This window comes from Dendropsophus ebraccatus, chromosome 9, assembly GCF_027789765.1.
Source record: "Dendropsophus ebraccatus isolate aDenEbr1 chromosome 9, aDenEbr1.pat, whole genome shotgun sequence".
NCBI lineage: Eukaryota > Metazoa > Chordata > Amphibia > Anura > Hylidae > Dendropsophus > Dendropsophus ebraccatus.
In genome coordinates, this window is record NC_091462.1 from 77,367,969 (window position 1) to 77,387,004 (window position 19,036).

Here is a 19,036-nt window from a genome sequence, read left to right on the forward strand (position 1 = left end):
TGCACCATGATGTTTACTTTCTATCGGTACCTTGATTGCGCATATACGACTTTTGATCGCTTTTTATTACATTTTTTCTAGATTTGATGCGACCAAAAATGCGCAATTTTGCAATTTTGGCGCTTACGCCGTTTACCATGTGAGATCAATAATGTGCCGATACGTCATATGTCCCTAAGAGGTTAGGAGCAACTTTGGTACAGTCCTTTTAAAGCGACTCTGTACCCACAATCTGACCCCCCCCAAACCACTTGTACCTTCGGATAGCTGCTTTTAATCCAAGATCTGTCCTGGGGTCCGTTTGGCAGGTGATGCAGTTATTGTCCTAAAAAAATACTTTTAGACTTTACTTTTAGAAGCCCGTGCCAAACGGGAGGATCTGTGCCCTAACTTTGCACCACCCCTCCATACCTCCTCCACACCCTCTTCAACATTAGGAATGCCACTGAAACATTTTCTACATGCTGAACATTGCACAGATCCTTAACCATCCAGTCCATGTGTCGGGCTGCCACAGATGGGGAATAGGAAGCAATCTGCCTGGAACATTCCTAATGATGAAGAGGGTGGGGAGGAGGGACGGAGGGGTGTTGAAAAGTTAGGGTACAGATACTCCCATTTGGCTTCAAATTTAAAACTATTTTTTTAGGACAATCACTGCATCACCTGACGAACGGACCACAGGACAGATCTAGGAATAAAAGCAGCTATCCGAAGGTAAAAGTGGTTTGGGGGGTCAGATTGTGGGTACAGAGTCGCTTTAAGGAGCGACTCTGGTGACAACGCTTTGAGTGACCTATATACTGTCCCTTTAAGACCAGCTTAAGTACTGTCCATTTAAAAGAGACTTAGGTACTATCCTTTGAAGACCAGCTTAAGTACCTACCATTGACTTGGGTACCGTCCCTTTAAGAGCGATTTGGATACCGTCCCTTTAAGAGCGACTTGGGTACCGTCCCTTTAAGAGCGGCTTGGGTACCGTCTCTTTAAGAGCTGCTTGGGTTCCGTCCCCTTAAGAGCGGCTTGGGTACTGTCCCTTTAAGAGTGGCTTGGGTACCGTCCCTTTAAGAGCGAAATGGGTACTGTCCAATTAAGAGCGGCTTGTCCTTTTTAAGAGCGACTTAGATATCATCCCTTTAATAGCAGCATGGGTACCGTCCCTTTAAGAGTGACTTATGTAATGCAACTATAAGAGCCACTTGGGTATTGTCCCTTTAGGAGCAATTTGGGTACCGTCCCTTTAACCCCTTGCCTCCACAGCCTGTTTTGGCCTTAATGCCAGGGGACTTTTTTTAAAATCTGACCTCTCTCTTTATGTAGCGATAACTCTGCGGTGATTTTACCTATAGCGGTTATTCTGAGATAGTTTTTTTCGTAATATATTCCTCTTTATGTTTGTGGTATACTTTGGTTGATACACTCAGTAGTTTTTTTGTTTTTGGCCTTGCAGTGCCAAAGTATTTGTGTAAGAAAAGTTGACGTCTTGGGTACCGTCCCTTTAAGAGCGGCTTCGGTTCAGTCCCATTAAGAGCCACTTGAGTACCGGCCCTTTAAGAGCGACTTGGGTACCGGCCCTTTAAGAACGGCTTGGCTACCGTCCCTTTAAGAGCGTCTTGGGTACCGTACCTTTAGGAGCAACTTATGTAATGTCCCTTTAAGAGCAGGTTGGGTACCGTCCTTTTAAGAGCAACTTGGGTACCGTCACTTTAAGACCCACTTGGGTACTATCCCTTTAAGAGCGACTTGGGTATCATCCCATAACAGAGCAGGGCAGCCCAGCCAGGTGAAGGGGAGTCTGATTTTAGCTCTATGAGGTACACAGGGAGCTGCTGTCAGTATATACAGTGAGTACACTTACTAATACTTTGTACTGACCTATTTTACTATAAAGTGGCCAACCCCTTTAAAGATCATTGCTCGGTTACCATGACAATCTTACTCATGTCAGTGAGACAAATTGTTAAGGACCTTCCATCTTCTACATCTTCTATTGGCCAGTAGTGGACATGTGACTGTGTGGATGTTGTGAGGCAGTGACTGACAAGACCTTAGAATTTCTATTGGCTGCTATATTTCAGCTATTTGCATATGTGCTGTGATTGGCTGTTAGCGTTTACAGTGTGGCCATTATTTCCAATGGGCCATTATTTTCTATGGGAAATTAGGGGTCTTTAAACGTACATTTCTTAAAAACAACAAATACGATCAAAACCAAAAATAGATAGCACACCTGTCACCACCGAGGGCTTCGAATTGCAGTCTGAAAGGAGTCTGTGCGCAAAGCGGTTCGGGCTGTATTAATCGCAGAAAGATGGCTGGAAGAAACGGAAGAAGAAAATGCTTTTTCAAGCACTGTAATAACACAATTAAATATAAACAATAATAAACATTAACAGTTTGAGGACAAAGCCCAAAATGACCCAGTGAACCGCGCCAATTTTTATTTTTGTGTTTTCGTTGTTTCCTCCTCCCCTTCTAAGAGCTCTAGCACTTTCAGTTTTCTATCTACAGGGCCATGTAAGGGGATGTCTTTTACAGGAATAGTTGTACTTTGTGATGGTGTCTTTCATTCTACCATAGCATGTATGATGGAACCCCATAATTATTATATATGAAGATATAAATTGGTGAAATTGTAAAAAAGAATGCAATAACTGGTAACTTTTGGGGGGTTCCTGTGTCTACGTAATGCACTATATGGTAAAAGCGACATGATACCGTTATTCTATAGGTCAGCCCGAACACAACCATATGCAGGTTACACAGATTCTCTAATGTTATATATATTTTTTTATGAAATCCTTTTTTTTTTTTTTTTGCAATTAATTATTAATAAAATGGGCCTATTGTGACGCTTATAACGGTTTTATTTTTTCACCAATAGGGCTGTATGGGGTGTCATGTTTTTTTCCGCCATGATCTCTAGTTTTTATTAATACCAAGTTTTATAAAAATTTGTGAAGATTGGATGTTTTGATCACTTTTTATTAATTTATTTTTATATATAATGTAACAGAAAATCGGTAATCCCTCTTTTTGTCTATGCTGTTCACCGTTAGTGATGACGATTGTTATATCTTAATAGATCGGACAATTACGCACGCTACGGTATATTTTATGTTTATTTATTTGTTTATTTTTATATGTTTTATTAGTATAATGGGAAAGGGGGGTGATTTAAACTTTTATTGGCGGAGGGGCTTTGGGGTATTAATAAAAGGCATTTTTACTTTTTTTATTTTTTACACATTTTAAGTCCCCTTGGGGGACTTTTACATACACTTATTACATTATACACACTGATCATTGCTATGCCCAGTAGCGGATTGTAAAAGGTCCTTTTCGGGCGGTAGCCCGGGGCCCTGAGCTCCTGGGGGGCCCATGGCAACACAAAAAGACTTATAGTTTCAGTGGTAATTGGAAATTGGAATTTTTTAATTCTCACTTTATACAAACAGAACATAAAGGGCCTAAAACCCCTTTATAACCTACCAGGGGGACTTGAACCCTTTTCAAAAGACAATACAGTCAAATGTTGGGAAACAATGCTACAGATTACCTTTTCATCTTAACAGGGGAAACAGGGAAATGTGATTAAAACAAGGCTACACATAATTAGAATAACTTAAAATTACCCATTGTTGGACCCAAACTTTTGGAAAGGGTGTGACCAAAATGGATTGCTGCTTCACATTCTATGGCAATCTCCAGTACTCCAGTACTTAGATTTACCACAAAAGGACAGCAATGGAGAATTTGATCATGGGGATTTTAACCCCTTAGCAACCCATGACGTACCTGGTACGTCATGGTGCCGCGGGGGTGTTTAGAGCGGGGTCCCGCCGGCAGTGCCTCTATTAGCCTGCGCGGGTCCCGTTGCCGCGCCGGCTACTTAAAGGGAACCAATCACGCAGAAAATCAATGTAAAGACAAGGATATGTGCTGATAGATCACCCAGCACACTTCCCAAATATGCCCCTGTAACCTCTGTGCCCCCCTCAATTAGACAGTAATCTTACTTTGTTCAGGTCACGCGCTGTATGTAAATTTTTGTGTTCGGGAACCCGCGCATGCGCAGTACGTCAGCGTCGTCTCCCGCCGTACTGCGCATGCGCTGGTTCCCGAACACGTCGGCGCGGCCGCGACGCGGAACGCAAGCCGCCGGATGACGTCACTGGACCGCAAGCCTCCGAATCACGCCCCTCTGGGCGTGATTACAGCCCCAGACCGTGACTACATACGCCCCCGGACCGTGACTAGATACGCCCCCGGACCGTGACTACATACGCCCACCAGGACTACATACGCCCACCAGGACTACTTAGCAAAAATTTACATACAGCGCGTGACCTGAACAAAGTAAGATTACTGTCTAATTGAGGGGGGCACAGAGGTTACAGGGGCATATTTGGGAAGTGTGCTGGGTGATCTATCAGCACATATCCTTGTCTTTACATTGATTTTCTGCGTGATTGGTTCCCTTTAAGCACTTCAATGCAGCTGTCAAACCTGACAGCTGCATTGAAGTGCTTTGTACACAGCATCCCTGGTGTCTAGTGAGTCGGATCTCCCCCCCACGATGCGATCGCGGGGGGGAGATGCGTTCTTCGGCCCGTGCCGGGCCTCAGCGTCGCAATGACGCTGATCCCGGCTCGGCAATAGATTGCTGTGGCCTGCAGCAGGCCATAGCAATCTATCACCGATGTAATGGATCATTGCTGCGTATATACACAGCATTGATCTCTATGAGAGATCAATGCTATGTATATACAAGTCCCCCAGGGGGGCTTCTAGTTTATGTAACAAAAAGAAAAAAGGGTTTTTATTAATAAAAAATCCCCTCTCCTAATAAAAGTCCAAATCACCCCCCTTTTCCCATTTTATAAATATAACTATTAATTAATCACATTCCTGATCTTGTACGGTAAACGGCGTCTGCGTGAAAAAATTCCAAAGTGCAAATTTGCACATTTTTGGTCGCATCAAATCCAGAAAAAATGTAATAAAAAGTGATCAAAAAGTTGTATTTGCGCAATCAAGGTACCGATAGAAAGAACACATCATGGCGCAAAAAACCTCACACAGCCCCATAGACCAAAGGATAAAAGCGCTATAAGCCTGGGAATGGAGCAATTTTAAGGAACATATATTTGTTAACAATGGTTTGAATTTTTTAAAAGCCATCACATAATATAAAAGTAATGCATGTTACATATTGTTGTAATCGTAACGACTTGAGGAACATGCATAACATAGGGCGAATGGCGTAAATGCAAAACTCCCCGAAATCAAAACAAATTTGTGGCTTTTTTTTCAATTTGACAGCGCAAATGATTTTTTTCCCGGTTTTGCAGCATATTTTATGGAAAAATAGTGCCTGTCATTGCAAATACAATTGGTTTTGCAAAAAATAAGCGCTCATATAAGTCTCTAGGTGAAAAAATGCAAGCGCTATGGAGTTTTAAACATATAATGGAAAACGCAAAAGCGCAAAAAGAAAATTGGCTTTGACCTTAAGGGGTTAAAGTGCTGCATATACTTTTATATAGAAACAGAACTCTTCATGAACTTCTGCCCATATAACTTACAGCAGTGGGACCCATTACCCTACATATAAAAGCTCACAAGCCATGCATGGAACTAATAATGTTTAGTTGCCACTATTTCCATTGAATGATTGCCAAGTCTCAACGGTTATATTTCCACACAGTGAGCGTCTTCTGTTAGTGTATACTTACAGATCCCTAGGCCAGAAGATCAAGTCTAAAAATTAAAGGAAGAGTTTTCTATTGTTCAGAGAATAGCTTAAAGGGAACCAATCAGCATGATTGTGCTGATATGGCTCCTAGCAGCATCCTACAGATCTAGGATGTAGCTTCCCTAGCATACTAGAAGCGTCGTCCGGGGTAACTTTACACAAGGGGGAAAAAAGTGCTATACTGTGGGATGCGAGGCCAGAAGAGGGGCGGCAACTAGTCATCTGGGCGGGGAGCCACCTGCGACTAGTCACGCTTCTCTGCCTGTCAGTGAGCTTTGCAGGGATGATTGGCAGTCAGAGAGACCCATCTCTCCTTCTCTGTACCTCTATAGTTTTACCCTTCTGTGCCCCAATACTTTTTCTTTCACAAATAATTAAAAAAAAAAAAAGAAACTTGCCTCTCCTCATCATTCTCACGCCATTCTCACGCTATTCTCTCAGTCTGTGTTCTACTGCAGTGTCCCAGCACATAGCATAGGTTCTTTATTTCTAAAGGTATTCTGTTAGTTTAATGGCCACTGCAAAAGCTTGTTTTCTGTTGCCCCCCAGTGTTTAAATCTAGTATTGCATCTTATATTATCATAATGCTGTTATGTACATTGATTTGCATATTTGTTGGTCATGTGGTGTGGTGATGCAAGAGGCCTAGTATCACGTGACTTCCCCGGCTGCCATAGCAACTCCAATAGCCATCGAGTTTTTAGCTTGGGGGTTTTAGTCTGTTCCTCTCTAGTCCCCAAGGGAGATGGTTGTACCTTGCTGTCCAGTGAAGAGAAGGTCCGGTACCGCCAGCCTCGTGGTGCGGACGCTTCGCTACCACTCCTCTGTCAGATCTATATCTATCATATATCTACTTGTTCCGGTCCAGTCAAGACCTGGTGTATTCTTCAGAAGTCCTGTCCATTCCAAGATCTGGGTTCATCTTCCAATTCTCCATATTCTTCTCATCACCGCTAACTGCAAGTATTCTTCTCATCACTACTATACCCAGCATCATTATCTCAAGGGAACTACTACTCCCATCCTCAGTAAAGATTCTTCCTAACAAAAGAGACAGGTGTGAACGCACCCTTAAAGTCTTTTTGTTAGTTTGTTTGTTATTATGCTTATATATAAAAAATTGTTAACTCCACCAGATAATGTGGGATACATTAGCAAGTGAATTGTAAAGACACAAACTCTAATAAATGTGTGTGGTTTAAATGCATTAAGGTAATGAAATTAATTATGTGAATTATTAAAATCTATTTTAGCTCTATGAACAGCAGCAGCCAATTGTAATTATATAATTGTAACAATGCTGCACTTATTAGGCTAATGCAACCGAACATATCATTACCTTAACAAAATATATGAATATGTATATCTCATCTCTGCTTAGGGACACTGAAAATTATGTCTCTTAATAGACTGATATTTATTTGTGAAAAGTTTTTAATAGGCCTGAAACATTATTCAAATCACTGCCAAAAAGGCTCAACTAAATAGTAATCTAATTAATACAACAATGCAGAACTATTTTGGCATTTATAAGTGCATATTAGTTATTATGTGCATAGCCGTAGTCAGACACTACTTCCGCTAATGACTAAAGCTAACTATAGGTATAAAGCATTCTTTTTTTTTTTTTTTACTTGGAATACCAGAAAAGATATTTCTCATTATATAAACTGTTTTTCTTATGGAAAAGAAAATTACATGCATTTGCGCTGGCTTACATGTCCTTTGCTGCGATAATAGGAAACTAAATGCTTAACAACCTTTTTAGCATGAACAAAAGCTTTTGGCACAATCCAGCAGGTTTCCATCAGTCGGCAACAATCGTGAAGCATTTATCATTGAAGCGACTCTGTACCGCCAGGTAGCAATCAGCAACTTTGCGCTTTGGCGTTTTTTTGTGCTCAAGCAGTTTATCACGCAAGATCAGGAATGTGATAATTTAATAGTTTAGGCGATTCCACATGCAGCAATACCAAATATATTTATTTATTATTTATAAAATGGGAAAAGGGGGGTTTAACCCAAACTAAACTAGACATACCAGTAGGAATCTCCCGGACAACTATCAGATATCTGGGAGTCCTGGTGGGGAGGGAATCTGGATTGTTTTATGGGTTGAATTTTCCCCTCTCATCCTGTTCATCTTGAAAGACTTGGACAGATCTCTTCCTCTCCCTCTCCTAGCAAGATGCCACTTAATCAAGATGATGGCATTCTCGCGCCACTCTTATACGCCAAGTTTCCATTCATTCCTCCTTTTGTGAAACGCAGCCTTCTGTTACGTCTGTTACAGACAAATCTCATGGAGGATGTCATTAAACTGAACTCCCCCATACTTTGCCTTTCCCACCTCTACTGGGCAATGAGACGGCAGATCTCAAAACCTCACCTTATCAGAGTCTTTAAATACTGGGAGACTTATTACAATCATGATGATCTAGCAAAGATAATCCTAAAGGAATAGATGTCTGTCCGTAAGGCGATCACAAACAAGACTTGGAGGGAAACCCAATTCAAAATCATTCATCATGCCACTTACAGATTCACCCTCCCGAAAACCTCGGATAAACCCGATCGTATTGAGGCCAGCCCCAACTGCCACAGTAGAGGTACTGATTTAGTGCACGGACTGGTATCCTGTCCTTTAACCAGATTATTTTGGATATGACTAAAAGAGGTAATTCATAGAAAATTAAAGTCAATCTATCCCTTGACCCGTAGTTATTATTATTTCATAGTACCGAGTCAGATAATAAAGTAACCATGCTTATTCTTCCTCTTCCTGCTCCCTCATCTCCCTCAGCCCCTCCCCCCTTCATAGGCTTACAATGGAGAGAGCAGAACCCGTCTTCACTGGCTTCTCTGTAATGAAGACATGTTTGCTTATAATGCACAGATAGGAAGTCAGGGGGGGAGGCTGGGAGATTGCTTCTTGAGTACAGAAGGAGGCTTTTTTGGCTGATGAAACCTATTACAGAGTTTCTTAAAATCGCTTATACTACTGATTTCTGCAATAAAAAAATATGACAGTTACGCTTTAAGGCTAGGTTCACACTATGTAACGGCGGCTGTATTTTTTATGCGGCTGTAAATGTGCGGATGAAACTACGGCCGTGGGAAAAAATAGACATGCGGCTCAAAACATACGGTCATTTACTTGGAAATCTGGTTCAACTAAAAATAACAAATAAAATCTTAAGAAAGTGATGCAAACACCTCTGTAATGCATCTGGGAAAGCAGGGAAACAGTTTACATGAATTGCTATTACCGGGGTTTGCGATCCTCTGCAGTATGCCGATGTCTCTCATGGTTAATATATTAAAATAATCAAACACATTTTCTTTGTAATAAAGTCCCTTTCGTTGTTCAATAATTAAATTTAAACTAATCCATCATTTTGCAATTAAATATACTGTTAAAATAAATATATATATAAATAAATGTATATTTATATATATCATTATTTTTTGACAGTATATTTAATTGCACAATGATGGATTCGTTAGAATTAAATTATTGAATAACGAAACTGAATTTATTTCAACGAAAATGTGTTTTATTCATTAAATATTAATTAGTACAGGAAGCTCCATAAGCCGTTAATTCATATTGCCGGCAAAAGAGCATTCTGTACTAATCATCACTTTACTTTAATGAAAACATCAAATGTTTCTTCTAATTATGTTATCACAATAGCATTATTAGAAGAAACATTTAGAATTATATGTGCGCTCAGCTGATTGGCTGATCGGCTGAGCGCACATACAATTAGCGGGTCCGCAGCACAGTGACTTCATTGTGCTGCGGACCAGCGAAGAAGACACAACGGGGTGAGTATACAGCTCTCCCCACCCCCTCCCCAGCACTGCACCCTTCCCAGCAAGGAAGGGGGGTCACTTAACCCCTTCCTTGCTGGGATGGGTGCAGTCTGACATCAGTCTGGCCCCCAAGGGGTTAAGGGGGATGCAATACATCCTCGCTTAACCCCTTGGGGGCCAGACTGTAAGCAGTGATCTGTAAAGATGCTGCATACTGTAAGGAGCACAACACCGTTCACAATGATGGGTGTTGTGCTCCTGTTTGTGTGTTTTTTGTGTGTTTCTCCCTTTTTGTTTTTCAGATATCGGTATCCTGGGGATTACGTCGGATTCCGTGGACTACGTCGATGACCAGCGTTTTTTTGTTGTTTTTTTTTTATAAAATGGTCAATGAGGGGTGTGGGGGTGTTTTTATTTGAATAATTTTTTAACTTGTGTCTTCTCTTTATTTCTTTACTTTATAGACTTAGTAGTGGAAGCCGTCTAATAGACGGAATCCATTACTAAGTTGGGGCCTAGTGTTAGCCGGTATAAAATGGCTAACACTAACCCCCCATTATTACCCCAGTACCCAATGCCACCAGGGGTACTGGGAAGAGCCGGGTGCCAGTGGTCCCGGAGCGTCAAAATTGGCGCTCCTGGACCGGGCGGCAGCAGGCTGGTAAGATTTAGGCCTGGGAGGGCCTAAACCAATGGCTCTTCCCAACCTGGTGTTACCAGGCTGCTGGCTGCTGCCAATTTTGACGCTCTGGGACCACTGGCACCCGGCTCTTCCCAGTACCCCTGGTGGCATTGGGTACTGGGGTAATAATGGGGGGTTAGTGTTAGCCATTTTATACCGGCTAACACTAGGCCCCGACTTAGTAATGGATTCCGTCTATTAGACAGCTTCCACTACTAAGTCTATAAAGTAAAGAAATAAAGAGAAGACACAAGTTAAAAAAAATTTATTCAAATAAAAACACCCCCACACCCCTCATTGACCATTTTATTAAAAAAAAAAAAAAAAACGCTGGTCATCGACGTAGTCCACGGAATCCGACGTAATCCCCAGTATACCGATATCTGAAAAACAAAAAGGGAGAAACACACAAAAAACACACAAACAGGAGCACAACACCCATCATTGTGAACGGTGTTGTGCTCCTTACAGTATGCAGCATCTTTACAGATCGCTGCTTACAGTCTGGCCCCCAAGGGGTTAAGGGAGGATGTATTGCATCCCCCTTAACCCCTTGGGGGCCAGACTGATGTCAGACTGCACCCATCCCAGCAAGGAAGGGGTTAAGTGACCCCCCTTCCTTGCTGGGAGGGGTGCAGTGCAGGGGAGAGGGTGGGGAGATCTGTATACTCACCCCGATGTGTCCTCTTCGCTGGTCCGCAGCACAATGAAGTCACTGTGCTGCGGACCCGCTAATTATATGTGCGCTGAGCCGATCAGCCAATCAGCTGAGCGCACATATAATTCTAAATGTGTTTTCTAATAATGCTATTGTGATAACATAATTAGAAGAAACATTTGATGTTTTCATTAAAGTAAAGTGATGATTAGTACAGAATGCTCTATTGCCGACAATATGAATTAACGGCTTACTGGAGCTTCCTGTACTAATTAATATTTAATTAATAAAACACATTTTCGTTGAAATAAAATCAGTTTCGTTGTTCAATAATTTAATTCTAACGAATCCATCATTGTGCAATTAAATATACTGTCGAAAAATAAATATATATATAAATATACATTTATTTATATATATATTTATTTTAACAGTATATTTAATTACACAATGATGGATTTGTTAGAATTAAATTATTGAACAACGAAAGGGACTTTATTACAAAGAAAATGTGTTTTATTAATTTAATATATTAACTATTAGAGGCATCAGCATTCGGCATCATTGCCGGCTATTTTTGAAGTACTCCGTACGGACCGCCTGTCAATCCATGGCCGCATGTCCAGCCGCAAACAATGGTCTTGTTCATTTTTTACGGGTCCGTTTACGATCGGGCCGTAGATTCATACATAGTGTGCACTGTGCAGCCGTATATCGTATACTTTCCAGCGTACGCATGAACCACCAAAAATACCGCTGCACAATTACAGCCGCAAATACAGCCGCACAGTTACATAGTGTGAACCTAGCCTAAGCGTGAATGTTAGTTTATTTCATTGTTTCTACAATATTACCACACATTGTACCTTGCTGGCCTTATGTTTAAATCATATGAAAATGTATTAGCTAGTTTGACACGTTGCGTGAGGCATGCCCCGCTGTTTTGTTATATATATCCTGTTCTAAATGAAAAACAAACTAAAAATATATTCCAAAAAAAAAAAAAACTGGAAAGGGGGGTGATTTAAACTTTTTTTATGGAATGGAATTTTTGCTCCATGATCTGGGGCTCACACAATTTTGCAAAGGGGTGAGGTCGAGGACTTTATGCTTTCCGCAGCAGAGAAGCAGGTGGAAGACGACTCCATGGAACTGCTATGAAATCAACCAAAGAATCCACTTTCTTTTGGCTGACCATTCGCCAAGCGGTATTTGGGCCTAATATGTGACACTGCAATCCCTGCTGCCTGACTGCACTAGAGGACGTTGTTATATTTTCTAGCAGAGCAGAAACAGATCTCTCATGTCCACTCCCTACAGTAGTAGCAGCAGCTACATCATCTCCAACAGCAGAACCACCTGCACATCTCCTCTTTTTAGCTTTCTTCATATTTTTTTTTTTTTACAACAGTTGCCTATCCCCAGCAACACTTGTATCTATTCTCCACACACAAAAGGCCTAACTGGCCCAGGAATTGAATATATTAGCCACTTACAGACAGCCTAACTGCAGCAAACATTTTTTATTATAGTGCCTGAAAAAGCACTATATTTTAATCCGTATTCTTCTTCTTCTGTTTTTTCCAGCCATTCGATTAATACAGCCCGAACTGCTTTGCGCACAGACTCCATTCAAACTGCGTTTCAAAGCCCTTGGCAGTGTCAAGTGTGCTATCTATTTTTGGTTCCGATCAGATTTGTCGTTTTAAAGAAATTTACATTTAAAGACCGCTAATTTCCCATAGAAAATAATGGCCCATTGGAAATAATGGCCACACTCTAACCGCTAACAGCCAATCACAGCACATATGCAAAAGCTGAAATATAGCAGCCAATAGAAATTCTAGGGTCTTGTCCGTCAATGCCTCACAACATCCACACAGTCACATGTCCACTATTGGCCAATAGAAGATATAGAAGATGGAAAATTCCTACCGATTTGGTCTCACTGACATGAGTAAGATTGTCATGGTAACCAAGCAATGATTTTTACCATTATAAGTAGCAGAGCTGCTCTTAAAGAGATGGTACTCAAGTCGCTCTTAAAGGGACAGTATCCAAATCGCTCTTAAAAGGACGGGACCCAAGTCGCTCTTAAAGGGACGGGACCAAAGTCGCTCTTAAAGGAACGGGACCCAAGTCGCTCCTAAAGAGACCCAAGTCACTCTTAAAGGGACGGGACCCAAGTCGCTCTTAAAGGGACCCAAGTTGCTCTTAAAGGGACCCATGTCGCTCTTAAAGGGACGGAACCAAAGTTGCTCTTAAAGGGACGGGACCCAAGTCACTCTTGAAGGGACATCCACATCCCCCCCCCCCCCGCGCGCGCAATGCAATCGTGAAGGGGGGATCCCTAGGTCTTACCGGGCCAGGCCTCATTGATGTAATGACGCTGATCCCGACTGCAACAGACCAAAGCAATAGAGCACCGATCTGATGGATCGGTGCTGTATTAAACAGCTACACTGATCTCTATGATAGAGCAGTGTAGCTGCATTAGAACTCCCCCAGGGGGACTTCAAATTAATGTGAAAGTGAAAAAAAAGTGTTCTTGTAAATACAAACCTCCCTCCCCTAATAAAAGTCTGAATCACCCCCCTTTCCCATTTTATAAATGAAAATAAATAAATATGTTTGGTATCGCTACGTGCGTAATCGCGCAAACTATTAATTTATCACATTCCTGATCTCTCAAGGTAAACGGCGTAAGCGCAAATACTATATTTTTTGGTCGCATCAAATTCAGAAACATTGTAATAAAAAGCGATCAAAAAGTCGCATATATGCAATCAAGGTACCGATAAAAAAAAAACATCATGGCGCAAAAAATTACACATCAGACAGCCCCATAGACTAAACTATAAAAGCACTATAAGCATGGGAATAGAGCAATTTTAGGGAACTTTTTTTTCTGAAGGTTTTATTTTTTTAAAGCCATTAAATAATATAAAAAGTTATGCAAGTTGCATATCGTTTTAACATATATAACATATCAAATGGCATAAAAACAAAAAAAAAAGAAAAAGATTTTTTTTTTTTTTAATTTCACCGCACATATCATTTTTTCTGGTTTCGCAGCAAATTTCATGCAAAAAAAAAAAGGGACGGAAGTTGCTCTTAAAGGGACCCAAGTCGCTCTTAAAGGGACCCAAGTCGCACTTAAAGGGACCCATGTCGCTCTTAAAGGAATGGGACCAAAGTTGCTCTTAAAGGGGCCTAAGTCACTCTTAAAGGGATCCAAGTCACTCTTAAAGGGATCCAAGTCACTATTAAAGGGACTCATGTCGCTCTTAAAGGGACCCATGTCGTTCTTAAAGGACGGGACCAAAGTCACTCTTGAAGGGGCCTAAGTCACTTTTAAAGGGACCCAAGTCACTCTTAAAGGGACCCAAGTCGCTCTTAAAGGGACGGGACCAAAGTCACTGTTGAAGGGGCCTAAGTCATTCTTAAATGGACGGGACCCATATCGCTCTTAAAGGGACGGGACCCAAGACGCTCTTGAAGGGGCCTAAGTCACTCTTAAAGGAATGGGACCCATGTTGCTTTTAAAGGGGACCCATGTTGCGTTTTTCTTAAAGGGGCGCTCTTTTCAAGCACTATGTATTTCCCTGAAAATGCAAATCTAGTTTCTTTTTGTTTTTATTATTTTTTTGCTTGTTCAAATGGCCACTGTCTTTATAACTTTCAATCACTTATAAATCAACAGGGGAAGTAAAATAAAGCATGTTTTAAATTTTTGCAATAAAATTTTTTTTTTATCATGCTTTAACCCCTTAGTGACCGCCGATACGGCTTTTTACGGCGGTCACTAATGGGCCTTATTCTGCTGCCATCAGCTTTTTACGGCGATGGCAGAGAATAAGGCTGCGGGGCCGGGACGGCCCCCACCCCATCCCCCCAGCTACCGGAGGTAGCTGAGGAGTTGGGGCAGTGTGTGGGGTCCGTCCCGCCCCCCCCCCCCTTACCGACGATCGCCGCTATTAACGTTATAGCGGCGGCCGTCGGTAAAGGGGATTACCGGTGCCGCCGCCGCCTTTCATCTCCCCCCGCCGTGAATCCACGGTGGGGGGAGATGAAATAAGTGTATATCAGACCCCAGATCAGACCCCACTAGTGCCCCGATAACTAACCCCCCTCCCCCGGCGGCCATCATTTCCAAGATGGCCGCCGCCATCCCTGCGAACAAACGATGTTTGTTCGCAGGGATGGAAAAGTTTAAATGAATGAAAGCCCCATGCTCTCCGCCACCAGAGGTAGCGGAGAGCATGGGGCAGTCATCGGGGACCCCCCTGTGGGGTCCCGGTACAAGCGATCAGCGGTATATACTATATACCGCTGATCGCTTGTGCCATGTGCATCCCGGCACTTTTTATCCCCTGTCATCATAAATGATTGGTGACAGGGGATAAAAAGTGATGTCCCCCCACCCCCCAAGTCGCCCCCCACCCCCCTGTCACCCCCGTCCCCCAGTCACCCCCCCCCCCCCCTTCCCCATATACTCACCTGATCCTGGAGCTCCGTCCACCTCGACGTCCTGGCTGGTTATGAAGTGCGCATAAGCTTCACAACCAGCCAACTCTGGAAAATTTAAAGTGACAGAGACCAATTTGGTCTCTGTCACTGAACTATGATTACTGTGATACAAAATATCACAGTAATCATAGTAATACAGTGAAAATGAATGTGTAAAGTACAAAAAGTGACAAACATACAAAAAAATAAAACACACACTTTTTTATTATAGTAATAATTGCAGTTTACTCCCAAATTACCCCTAACCCTACCCCAGATTACCCGTAACCACCGTACGTTGCCCATAACCACCGCACGTTGCCCGTAACCACCGCACGATGCCCGTAACCACCGCACGATGCCCGTAACCGCCGCACGTTGCCCGTAACCACCGCACATTGCCCGTAACCACCGCACGTTGCCCGTAACCACCCCAAATTGCCAGTGACCCCCTCCAGATTGCCCGTAACCACCCCAAATTACATGTACCCACCCCAGATTACCTATAAGCACTTCAGTTTAGCAGTAACAATCCCAGATTGTCTGTAACTCTTCCAGGTTGCACGTAACCCCCCCAGGTTTCCAGTAATCACGCCAGATTACATGTAACCCCCCAGATTGCACGTAACCACCGCACGTTGCCTCTGACCACAGCACGTCGCCTCTGACCACCGCACGTTGCCTCTGACCACCGCACGTTGCCTCTGACCACGCCACGTTGCCTCTGACCACGCCACGTTGCCTCTGACCACGCCACGTTGCCTCTGACCACCCCAAATTGCCAATGACCCCCTCCAGATTGCGGTGCCCATGCCAGATTACAGGTATCCACCCCAGATTGCCTATAAGAACTTCAGTTTATCCGTAACCACCCCACGTTGCCCGTATCCACCCCAGATTGTCTGTAAACACTGCAGGTTGCCCGTAACCACCCCACGTTGCCCGTAACCACCCCAGATTGTCTGTAAGCACAGCAGGTTGTCCGTAACCAGCCCACGTTGCCTGTAACCACCCCACGTCGCCTCTGACCACGCCACGTCGCCTCTGACCACCGCAGGTTGCCACTGACCACCGCAGGTTGCCTCTGACCACCGCAGGTTTCCTCCGACCACCGCAGGTTGCCTCTGACCACTGCATGTTGCCTCTGACCACCCCAAATTGCCAATGACCCTCTCCAGATTGCGGTAACCATGCCAGATTACAGGTACCCACCCGAAATTACCTATAAGCACTTCAGTTTATCCGTAACCACCCCACATTGCCTGTAACCACCCCACGTTGCCCGTAACCACCCCAGATTGTCTATAAGCACTGCAGGTTGCCCGTAACCACCCCAGGTTGCCGTAACCACAGCAGGTTGCCCGTGACCACCCCATGTTGTCCGTAACGACCCCAGATTACCTGTAACTACCTCAGGTTGCCCATAACCACCCCAGGTTGCCCGTAACCACCCCACATTACCTGTAATCTAATTTTTTTTTTATTTTATTTTAGCACCTACACTATTCTAATAACCATTACTAGCTGCGGTTTTGCTCCAGCAAATTGGCGCTCCTTCCCTTCTGAGCCCTGCTGTGTGCCCATACAGTGGTTTATGCCCACATATGCAGTACCGTTTTACTCAGGAGAACCTGATTTATAGATTTTGGGGTACGTTTTCTCTCCTGTTCCTCGTCACATTGAGAAATTTCAAACTAAACCAACATATTATTGGAAAAATTTGAGTTTTTCATTTTTACTGTCTACTTTTGAATACTTTCCTCTAATATCTGTGGGGTAAAAATGGTCACCACACCCCAAAATGAATTCTCTGAGGGGTGCACTTTCCAAAATGGAGTGACTTATTGGGAGATTTTACTCTGCTGGCACTACAGGGGCGCTGCAAACGGACCTGGCGCTCAGAAACTTCTTCAGCAAAATCTGCATTGAAAAAGCTAATTGGCACTCCTTCCCTTCTGAGCCCTCCTGTGTGCCCATGCAGTGGTTTATGCCCATATATGGGGTACCATTGTACTCAGGAGAACCTGCGTTACAAATTTTGGGGTACTTTTTTTCTCTTGTTCCTCGTGAAATTGAGAAATTTCAAACTAAACAAACATATTATTGGAAGAATTCGAGTTTTTCATTTTTACTGTCTTCTTTTAAATACTTTCCTGTAATACCTGTGAGGTCAAAATGCTTACCTCACACCAAGATGAATTCTTTGAGGGGTGCACTTTCCAAAATGGGGTGACTTATGGGGGATTTTCTCTCTGCTGACACTACAGGGGCACTGCAAACGCACCTGGCGCTCAGAAACTTCTTCAGCAAAATCTGCATTGGAAAAGCTAATTGGTGCTCCCTTCCTTCTGAGCCCCGCTGTGTGCCCATACAGTGGTTTACACCCACATATGGGGTACCGTTGTACTCAAGAGAACCTGCGTTACAAATTTTGGGGTACTTTTTTTCTCTTGTTCCTCGTTAAATTGAGAAATTTCAAACTAAACGAACATATTATTGGAAGAATTCGAGTTTTTCATTTTTACTGTCTTCTTTTGAATACTTTCCTGTAATGCCTGTGGGGTCAAAATGCTCACCTCACACCAAGATGAATTCTTTGAGGGGTGCACTTTCCAAAATGGGGTGACTTATGGGGGGTTTTCTCTCTGCTGACACTACAGGGGCACTGCAAACGCACCTAGCGCTCAGAAACTTCTTCAGCAAAATCTGCATTGGAAAAGCTAATTGGCGCTCCCTTCCTTCTGAGCCCTTCTGTGTGCCCATACAGTGGTTTACGCCCACATATGGGGTACCGTTGTACTCAGGAGAACCTGCGTTACAAATTTTGGGGTGCTTTTTCTCTCATTTTCCTTTTGAAAATGAGAAACTTTAATCTAAACGTATATATTATTGGAAAATTTTAATTTTCCATTTTTTTACTGCCTAATTGTGAATACTTTCCTCCAGCCCCTGTAGGGTTAAAATGCTCATTATACCCCTAGATTAATTCTTTAAGGTGTCTAGTTTCCAAAATGGGGTCACTTATGGGGGTTTTCAGGATACCAGACTTCTAAATCCATTTAAAAAAAGAACTGGTCCCTAAAAAAATCAGTTTTGGAAACTTTCACGAAAATGTGATAATTTCCTGATGAATTTCTAAGCCCCGTAACACCCTAAAAAAGTAAAATATGTTTACCAAATTATGCCAGAATAAAGAAGATATATTGGTAATGTGACTTAGTAACTAATTAATGTGCTACGACTTTCTTTTTTTAGAAGCAGAGAATTTCAAAGTTCATAAAATGCAAATTTTTTAAAATTTTCATGATATTTTGATGTTTTTCACAAAAAACACACAAAGTAGTGACCAAATTTTGCCACTAACATAAAGTGCCATATGTGACAAAAAAACAATCTCAGAATCGCTAGCATACGTTAAAGCATCACTGAGCTATAAGAGCATAAAGTGAGACAGGTCAGATTTTGAAAAATTTGCCTGGTCATTAAGGCCCAAACTAGCTGCAGCACGAAGGGGTTAAAGGGGTTCTTAACTAAGAATGTTTTTTTTCTTTTAAATCAACTGGTGCCAGAAAGTGCCAGAGATTTGTAATTTACTTTTATTAAAAAGTCT